Genomic DNA, 10,626 nt, shown 5'->3' with positions numbered 1-10,626 from the left:
TGAAGTGAATTTTTGGAAAGTTTTATGGGCTGGATTACTTTTAAGCCATTGAAGGGTAAAGAAAGTCCTTCTGGGAGATTTGCATTTTACCATCAATGTCTCCTCAGATTTGCCTCACTGGACACCTTAAAGTTCACTGGGAAAGAATTTCCTCTGTTGCATTCATTGCATATGTACTAGAGCAGAGCCTGAGAGTTCCTTAGCAGTTGGCTGAGTTGATAGAACAACCAGGTGTGAAGAGAAGCTACCGACCTTTCTCCATCACTCTGATGACGCCCTGCTCCAGGGACCGAGCTGTGCTTGGCCACAGGGGGCACTGGCTAACAGCTACAGATCCTGATTGGGAACTGAATCCCCTCTCTGCCCAGCACCATGCCTCTGGGGTCTCTCTGGTGGAACTTGGAGAAGGCTAGAGCCCTGAGGCTCCTGTCTTTGTGAGGATCTACCCTGCCCTGAGTAGCCTGGGGTTTGGCAGGGGCTGGAGCCAAGACTGGTTTCAGGGGCCCTGATTCTCCAGATTCTTGCAAAACTTCAGGTTTTCACCACTGAGGATTCCTTATTTACTTGCCAGTTCAGTGATGCAGTTAGAAAAGAGCATACAGCTATCTTTAAACTGCAATTACTATTATAATTGTTTTCAGTAAAAAGCAAGTTCAGAAAAACTGTACTGTAAGGGCAGAAGTGAAAGCTGCCTTGGGAATACAGGGGAAAGTTGGCAAATATTTGTACAGTAGTGTTCATGACAGGGCTGTTTACAACAGAAGAAAGAGGCAAACCTGGGAGGCAAGACACAGCGAGCAGTACCTGAGTGTGGCCTATGCACTGAATGTGACAGTGGATTCATATGCAGCATGCATAGTGGGCCATGTCCCCAGTGTACATCATGACCCCAAATGTGGCTGTGGACACCAAGGTGCAGGAGGAGGTACATCAGGTCAATGTGACAGAGCTGGAGAAGAGTCTGCATTTTTCCAGGTGTTTCCTTTCACTATTTGCAGTGATCACCATTTGTGGGCATCACAGGGTTCCCAGGGACCATGGGCCAAAGCAGCAGGCTCAGAACACAGGGTGTCTTCATCATCACTGCAGAATCCTACATGTATGGAGTTACCGGTCACAAGGCTGTGTGGGCTCAAGATGGCTTTAGCCTGACATGGTCTCCCTGGACATCCACTCAAGTGCCTTTCCTTCTGGGTTCTTCATGAACTTACACAGCAACTTCCTTTCTTTTCTTTTGCATCAGGAAAATGAAATGGTAAAGTGAGTACCACCTCTAAGTCTCATGGATACTACTAATTAAGTATGCATCACTTTGAGGACTTTTGAGAAGTGTTTGCTATTTTAGAATAATGTCAAGTCATAGAATTGCAAGTGACAGAGAGACAGGAGACCATTCTTCTCTGCTCCTTTTATACATGGCAGATTGATTTTTGGTTAAGTCTCAAAATTCAGCACCCTGGTGGTGGTTAATCTCTCCCTGCCACTGCAAAGACCGTGATGACCACCAGCTGAGGGGAGAGTGGAGCCCAGACCTGGAAAACAATCCCACCCAGTGGTGAAGGTCCCTCGGGGTGGGACCTGGCCAGCAGCACTGCACCAAGGCACCGCTGTGCTGCCTGCTTGGGACAAGGCGTTGTGTTGATGGCAGGTGGGGGTCGATGTGAGATGACACAAACAGGACTCAGAAGAACATGGTGTGGTTTGAACTGCTGTGGCTTCAGAGGACAAGAGGAGCAAAATAATAAGTCAGTCCAAGTTTAATACTTGAATGCCAAAGTATTTTGTAGTAAGAATATGAGTGGAAACAGAGCAACCTCATACTGCTGTCATTCCCTGGCTCAGGAATATTCCACCCAAATGACAAATAGAATCAAGGTGAATGGGAGCTATAGCTATTCTTCAACTACAGGTAAACATTCCAATCAGTTAACCAGCATGACCAGAGTGAGCATTTGCAGGCTCCTATGGGACCCACCCCAAAGGTGTCCATCTCCCTCAACCCTCTGCTCTCTGCTCACCCCTGACAGTGCAGTGCCAGCCTTGGATAAGGTCTGAACCTGGATCCTTTACCCCAGTGTAATACATGTGCAGTCTGTAGTATCAATCGATTCTAACAGAACATTTTACAGTGAACTCAAAAAACCTTAAAATTTCTTGAGTTCCTGATTTAAATATTTTGAATCTGTGTTAGCATTCTTCCAGATTTAAAAATCTCCCAGAAAATATATTTGACTGAGGTGGCTGGAACATGTGAAGCGGCCTCTGGAGTCACACAGCGTGGGCCGCCCCAAGATAATGGGATGGTACTGGTCTTCTCCAGGCTCACTTTTGTTGCAGCAAATGACAGGACTTCATTCTTTTTATGGATGAATAATACCACATTGTCTCTATATACCACATTTTCTTTATTTTTTTAACTTAAAAACATTTTAGTATTTTTAATTTTTTTTTAGCCAGGTGTTAGTACATGTTTGCATTATACAGTGTTTACCTTCCTTGTGTGCATTGGTACGTGTACATGTCACGTCTTCATTCCTAGTATCATCCACTTCCCTCCCCACCCCATATCACAATCCCCTTCCCATTTGAGAAACATCTGTCTGCATTTCCTTTGTTATTAATCCATTTCTGCACACATGGCTTAAGTCCACATCTTGGCCAATGGCCATCTTGGTAAATGGTACTGCAAAGAACACGAGAGTGCCTCTCTCTCCTACCATTCTGACTTCCTTTCTTTGACTAGGTATTCAGTAGTGGTTTGCTGTAGGATCAGATGGCATTTCCATTTCTGGTTTTGGAGTGTTCTTCTACTGTTTTCCATGATGGCAGTACTAATTTACATTTCCTCACACAGATTGAGAGTTCCTTTGCCTCTGCATCCTCGTCAGATGCATTTATTATTTTTTGTCTCTTTGATAATAGCCATTTTAACTTAGATGGGATAATATCTCACTGTGATTTTGATCTATATTTCTCTGATGATTAGTGATGTTGAGCATTTTTATGTATTTTTAGACATTTATAGTTTATTTTGAGAAATAACTATTCATATTAGTCCTATTATTTGCCCATTTTAAGATTGAATTATCTATTCCCTCTTTGTTTTGCTGTCGAGTTCTTTGCATCCATTTCATATTCTGGTATAAGATGAATAGCTTGCAAATATTTTGTTTCAATATGTAGGTTAGCTTTAATTCTGCTGAAAATTTCCTTCGCTATGCAAATTTTTTTTAAAATGTGATTTCATGTTAAAATTTACTTTTGTTGTCAGTGCTTTGGGGCTCATATAGAAACAAAACACCACTTCCTCAAATCAATGTTTTGGTTCATTTTACCTTTGTTTTCTTCCAGTATTTTCCTAGTTTTAAGTCTTATACCAGTTTTTTACTTTGCACTTTACAAACTTTATTAAATACTAGGCATTACTAACTTTCATTACCTTATATACTGTATTTAAACTATATGCCCTAATTGCATCTTTTTCCCACAAAGAATTAAGTAGTTGAAAAAATCGATCATTTCATACAGGAATCTAGTGAGGACTTTCAAGTTCATATAACTTTCCTCTCAATGATATATATCCCCACTACATCTCCAAAATAAACTATTTTAAACAAAAGCACTTAAATGATAACTGAAGAAACCTATGAACATGATTATATATTTGCACACACTGCTCAAAATCTGCATCCTGGCCCATAGATTTGTCCTAGAACCTAAAGGAGAGCAAAACATCCACCTTTATATAGTGAAGTGTATTCTTATGTGGGACTGCATAACCTTTGTTCCTTTTCTCCAGCCCCATTGTGATTAAATGTGGGTTAATGAATAAAGATGCTTGTTAGTTTTGGGACACTAGATAAAAATCTGTAACAGACCTAAAGTTCCAAAGTAAACTACTCAACGCCTTGTTTGCCCGGAACTGATGTTACAGACCCCACAATCTATAGAACAAGCTGCAAATGTCTGCTGACCATCAATATGTGACAGTCGACCACCAACCTTTGTCCCCTTTTCTTTAATTCTATATGTTAACTTCCTCCTCAACCCCCTATAAGAAGAGCCTCGGACTCTGAGCCAGTTGCCTCTCTAAGCTATTTTGCTTTGGGAGTGCCCTCTGGCCAGACTAACAAAGGTCTGTTTTATTTTCCAACTTGTCCGGTGTGTTCCTTTCCGGGTGTTCTTCGCTGCAGTCGGCTCCTCGGAGTGTTTGGCAAGGCTCTTGGTCTTACATTCTGGAGGCACTGCTGGGATCCCTGGGTGTGCTTCACTACAGTCAGCTCCTCAGAGCGTTTGGTAAGGCCCCAGGTCTTACATTTTGGAGGCCCCAGCGAGATCCCGGGTAAGGAACCCCAGTTCAGCTGAGACTCTGTGGTGGGATCCAGCAGGAGACTCAGGCACAGGCCTCAGAAAACCTCCGGAGGTAAGTTTTTGTCCAGTTGCAACCGTTTGTTGTCAGGAGTGAGGTGGCTGATGGGCCAGTAAGCCTCCCCTGACCCCAAGGTTCCTGACGAGGAACAAGGGAAGATTTAGTTTCAGTTTTGTTGTGGCACCTGTTCATCTTGTCATTCGTATGTTAGTGTCCTGTCCATTGTGTGTTTAATTTTGTATTTCTTCCCAAACCATCAAGGACAGAGATGGGAAGATCCTGCTCCAAGACTACCCTGTTGGACTGTTTCCTCACTAATTTTAAATTGGCTTTTCCCCCTGAACAGGAGAACGAATATGGGGATTAATTTTTCTCGAGGAAAACTTCGCTCCCTGTGTCAATTGGAATGGCCAGCCTTTGGAGACTGGATGGCCAGCCGAGGGCTCCTTTGAGCCGAGCCTCTGCCGGGCGGTATGGAAAAGGATAACCGGGTACCCTAGCCATCCTGATCAGTTTCCATATATAAATATCTGGGTTCAGCCTTGTCAAGAGCCTCCGGCTTGGTTGCAGCGTTGTTCCTTGTGAACAAACTCTGGCATTTTGGTTATGGCCCCAAGGGAACCCCGAGAGGTCAAAGCCCGGGCTCCCAAGCTGGTGCTCTCACAAGATCCTTATCCCTTAGACCTCTTTGTAAGACCTCTACCCTGTGTGGAGCCATCCTCCTCCTCTGAAAAAACCGGCCCCAGATCTTGAAACCCTTTCTACCCTCCTCTTCCAGAAGAAGAAAAATCTCTGGACTCTGTAACCTGCCCCTCCCACACATGAATGGGGCCCCTTATGGTCCCAGCAGGGCTCCCACTGAAGGGAGTAGTTCAGTTCCTCTTCTGCCTCTTAGGGAAATAGAACAGGGTCATTATGTCTATATCCCTTTCTCTACCAGTGATTTGTATAATTGGAAACATCAAAATCCCCCTTTTTCAGAAAAGCCCCAGGCTTTGATCTCCCTCCTAGAATCTGTTTTTCATACCCATGACCCTACCTGGGATGATTGTCAACAACTCCTTCAAGCCCTTTTCACCTCCGAGGAGAGAGAGAGGATCCAAGGGCAAGCCATAAAATCAGTGTTGGGAGGAACAGAGGGCCTACTTGATGAGCAACAGTGGGCCCGTGTTGAGGCACAACTTCTGTCCACCTGTCCCCCATGGCAAGTTAATTCCTCAGGCGGGAGAGAAGCTCTCCAAAACAACCATCAGTATCTCCTAGCCAGCTTGAGGGGAGCCACTCAAAAGCCTACCAGTTTGAGCAAGGTAAGCGAGGTCCTCGAAGGACCTGAGGAATCCCTTTCTGCCTTTCTGGAGCATCTGTTGGAACCATACCATATGTATACTCCAATTGACCCAGATGCCCCTGTAAACCGACAGGCAATTAATTTGGCTTTTGTCACTCAGTCAGCCCCAGATATTAGAAAGAAACTACAGCGGATGGAAGGATTTGAGGGAGAGAATAGGGAAAAGTTGATGAGTGTGGCGATGAAGATGTTTAACAATAGGGATCCTTTTGAGGATAGAATGGCTAAAAAGATAAAAAAGGTGAATATTACAGCCTTGGCAGATGGAGGTTTTATCCAAAAGGAATACAGAAAGAATACAAAAGAGAATAAAGGTTAAGTACGGCCCTTGTTAGAGAAGGATCAATGCGCATATTGCAAAGAGAAGGGTCATTATAAAAGGGATTATGAAAAGTTGAAAAGAAAGAGAGAGAAAGAGACTAAGAAAGAAAGAGACGAGGTTCTTCTAGTAGATAAAAAAGATTGACGAGGCCAAGGTTGGGATCTCCAAACACATCCACTGAGTCCAGGAAGCCGGCATCTTGATCCCTTGCCAGACAACCTGGAATACACCACTGCTTCCTGTGAAAAAGCCTGACACCTCAGACTTCAGACTGGTGCAGGATTTACGGGAGGTAAACAGCTGGGTGGAGACCATTCACCCAACAGTGCCAAACACCTATACTCTGTTGAGTCTCATCCCTCCTGCTCATGTGTGGTACTCAGTATTAGACCTCAAAGATGCGTTTTTCAGCCTGTTTCTAGCACCTGTGAGCCAGCCCCTCTTTGCCTTCAAATGGACTGACCCAGACACTGGGACTACCAGACAGCTGACATGGACCCAGCTGCCGCAGGGATTCAAAAACTCCCCCACTCTGTTTGGGGAAGCTCTCAGCAAAGATTTACAAGAGGTAAGAAAAGTGTTTCCCCAGGTGACTATTCTTCAGTATGTCAATGACCTCTTGGTGGTGACTTCAACCAATAAAGAATGCATTGCAGCCACCAAGGGCCTCCTGAAAGCCCTCCAGGAACTGGGATATCGGGTGTCCTGGAAGAAAGCTCAACTCTGCCAGACCAAGGTAACCTACTTGGGCTATATTCTTGAAAAGGGAAAGTGAAGGCTGGCAGAATTGAGAGTATCTGCAATTCTCCAGATTCTGAAGCCAGGCTCAAAGAAACAGGTGTGAGAGTTCCTAGGGGTGGTTGGCTATTGCAGGATTTGGATTCCTGGCTTTGCTGAGATTGCCAAACCCCTGCATGAGGCCACTGTGGGAGGAAATACACCTCTCGAATGGACTGAGGCTTGCCAGCAGGCATTTCAATTGCTTAAGACTGCACTTGCACCAGCACCAGCCCTGGCATTGCCAGACTTAAACAAGCCCTTTACCCTGTATGTGACAGAGAAAAATGGGGTAACTAAGGGAGTGATTACTCAGCTTTTGGGGCCATAGAAGTGTTCTGTGGCATGCCTCTCAAAGAAGCTCAACCCAGTGGCCCGAGGGTGGCTTACTTGTTTGAGGACAGTAGCAGCAGCAGCTCCTTTAACCCGAGAGGCTGACAAATTGACCTTTGGATAGGATTTGACTTTGATTACTCCCCATGCCATTGAGCCCTTAGGCTCTGGAATTGGAAAAAAAAAAAAGGATAAATATATTCACTGATAGCCGTTATGCTTTTGCCACTGCCCATGTACATGGGGAAATTTATCAAAATAGAGGACTGTTGACCTCTGAAGGAAAGGAAATCAAAAATAAGACAGATATTGGCATTGCTACAAACAATCTGGTTGCCTCGAGAGGTCGCCATCATCCATTGCCGTGGGCACCAGAAGGGGCTTAGCCCCGAGATGATTGGTAATAATGCTGCTGACCAGGTGGCAAAACAAGCTGCCCAAAAATCAGTGGGGAGGCAAATGGTTCTGCTTCCCATGCAGGTACTCACAGAAAAACCTGAATACACAGATAAAGTAGCGGAAATGAACAGGAGACGCTGGACTTGAGGAAAACATGGATGGTGGACGACTAAGGATGGAAAGGTGATGCTCCCAGCTGCTGTAGCAGACACGTTGCTGCTAGAACTACATGAGTCCACCCACCTCAGCGAGAAAAGGATGATGGCTGCCCTGCAACCTCATTTCGTCAGTGAGGGATTAGCCCAAAAGGCCCAGGACATGGTGAGACGATGCCCCACCTGCCTCAAGGTAAATACAAATTGGGTAACTGGGCCCCCTGGGGTCCAACACAGAGGACTAACTCCAAGAAAACATTGGGAATTGGACTTTACTGAAATGAAGCCTGGCATGTATGGGTACAAATACCTGCTAGTTTTTGTGGATACATTTTCAGGATGGGTAGAAGCATACCCCACTAAGAGGGAGACAGCTGAAGTAACAGTTAAAAAGCTCCTGACAGAAATAGCTCCCCGTTTTGGTTTGCCCTTAGCTCTGGGGTCCGACAGTGGTCCAGCCTTTACGGCTAAGATATCTAAAGTAATTAGTAATATCCTTGGAATAAAATGGAATCTACACTGTGCCTATAGGCCTCAAAGTTTGGGACAGATAGAAAGAATAAATGGAAGTTTAAAGGAGATTGTGACTAAATTATGCTTGGAGACTGAACTAGGTTGGGTAGAGGTTCTCCTTTTTGCCCTCTTCTGAACGAGGTGCACTCCCAAGCCTCCCCTCAATCTGTCCCCCTTCCAGATTGTTTATGGGCCATCTCCCCCAAACATTCCATTAATAGATGTAGAATTAAAGGAAAAATTTTCCCACCTTCGACTCCTTAAATCCTTAAAGGCAGTTCATCAGCTTCAGTCAGAGCTACATGAGACATTACAAAAAAAAATTACTAGTCCAAATGAAAAACCTTTACAACATTTACCCTATAAGCTGGGAGATTTGGTTTTTATTCACAGGTTTGATTCCAAGACCCTGGAACCTTGTTAAAAGGGACTGGTTCCTGTTGTCCTGTCAACTCCCTTGGCGGTAAAAGTGGCTGGACATTCTGCCTGGATACATTGCAACTATCTAAAAACAGGACCCCCCATGGACATCAAAAAGGACAAGTGAAAGGTTATCAGCCAACCAGGCAACCAAAAGCTAAGACTGGAACAGGTTGGAAATGTTTCATCTTAATGATAATATTTTCTGGGACACTAGCAGTATTGCCCCCAAGAGGACTAGATCACACAAAAAATGTATGGATTCAATTGGCAAACTCACTTAACTTCTCTGAATTCTGCTTAAATGTTGATGTAAATTTCCATTATATGCTGGAAAGCTGTCTTATTCCGGTATACACCTCTTTAAAATTAATACGACCCTATACCCTATTTAAGGACATCCCAGGAAAAAAAATCTTACTTACATGGATAGTTATAATTGGGGACATGACACCTGCAGTAAACCTAAAAATGCTGTCAAATTATATACACCCAAGGTAATTATGTCAAACAAAACTAAATGTGCTATGTATAAAAATTGTACAACCAAATGTCTGAGGATAAAATGGTCAGAAGGGATGTCCTGCCATATAAAACAAAAAATTGTGTGTAACAATTGCCATATCTCACTGCCCACAGGATGGTTTTATACCTATGAAGAAATAACCTTTAATTATATTCCAGCAAATTTAACCAAGACCCGCTGCTGTTTGAGTCGTCTAGCTGTAGTGTTGCCGGACAGAACTGATTTGATTGTGCCTAACAGAACTAAACGTTGGCCACCTTACACTGCACCAGGATGCAATGATGATGTAGGTCTGTTAACAGATGCTAAAGTAATAACCATGATAGCATCTTTTGTTGCCCTGCCTTCTATAGGAGTCCATGCTAAAAAGACAGTACAAAAATTAGCTTGCAAGGTGGTCAAAGGGTTAAATGCTACCTCATCAGCCTTGGCATTAATTAACCAAGAGTTACAGGATCAGAGACAGGCAATCTTAGATAATAGAACAACAATAGACTATTTGTTGCTCCTCTACCACCAAGGTTGTGAAAGAGTAAAAAATATGTGTTGTTTCAATCTTACCGATAATGGTCCAAAGATCAAAAAAAAGGTAAAACAATTAAAAGATCTGGCTCAAAGAATATATAATAAGGATGGCGGGGACTTGTTCAAATGGTTAACTTCATGGTTGCCCAATCTACAATGGTTAAAACAACTTTTTCTTGTCATCATAGTTGTGTGTACATGCTTATTATTGTCATGTTGTTGTATACAATGGATACCTACATTTGTGAGTAAGATTAGTTAAGTTCCAAAAATCAGTGGGGAATGTGGGACAGCATAACCTTTGTTCCTTTTCTCCAGCCCCATTGTGATTAAATGTGGGTTAATGGATAAAGATGCTTGTTAGTTTTGGGACACTAGATAAAAATCTGTAACAGACCTAAAGTTCCAAAGTAAACTACTCAATGCCTTGTTTGCCCAGAACTGATGTTCCAGACCCCACAATCTATAGAACAAGCTGCAAATGTCTGCTGACCATCAATATGTGACAGTCGACCACCAACCTTTGTCCCCTTTTCTTTAATTCTATATGTTAACTTCCCCCTCAACCCCCTATAAGAAGAGCCTCGGACTCTGAGCCAGTTGCCTCTCTAAGCTATTTTGCTTTGGGAGTGCCATCTGGCCAGACTAATAAAGGTCTGTTTTATTTTCCAACTTGTCCGGTGTGTTCCTTTCTGGGTGTTCTTCACTGTAGTCAGCTCCTTGGAGTGTTTGGCAAGGCTCTTGGTCTTACATTCTGGAGGCACCACTGGGATCCCTGGGTGTGCTTCACTACAGTCAGCTCCTCAGAGCGTTTGGTAAGGCCCCCGGTCTTACACTTATAGGTGACTTCAGAGTTTGTTCAGTGAGACACTGATGTGAAGAATCAATTATTTTTGAGACTCAGACACAACAGTAATGAAGACTCTGTAGAATTTTGGT

The 10,626-nt window shown here is 43.6% G+C and overlaps 1 long non-coding RNA gene across 5 annotated transcripts; it reads left to right on the top strand.

Annotated features, from left to right (window-relative positions):
- The first annotated feature begins 3,769 nt into the window (after positions 1-3,769).
- LOC110346478 (uncharacterized) lies at positions 3,770-10,359 on the top strand. 5 transcript variants are annotated; one of them, XR_015445378.1, is made up of 3 exons: positions 3,869-6,607; positions 6,696-7,896; positions 8,610-10,359. It is a non-coding gene; the product is annotated as an uncharacterized LOC110346478 (long non-coding RNA). The 5 variants fall into 5 exon arrangements; XR_015445379.1 differs by having other exon boundaries at positions 3,870-4,423; positions 4,716-7,896; XR_015445377.1 differs by having other exon boundaries at positions 3,875-6,775; positions 7,630-7,896.
- Positions 10,360-10,626: the final 267 nt, after the last annotated feature.

The sequence above is a fragment of the Heterocephalus glaber genome, unplaced genomic scaffold (assembly GCF_053883595.1).
Source record: "Heterocephalus glaber isolate CG9 unplaced genomic scaffold, H.glaber_assembly_v1.0 deba00001610, whole genome shotgun sequence".
In the NCBI taxonomy this organism is placed as follows: Eukaryota; Metazoa; Chordata; class Mammalia; order Rodentia; family Bathyergidae; genus Heterocephalus; species Heterocephalus glaber.
This window is presented reverse-complemented; position numbering and strand designations above follow the sequence as displayed.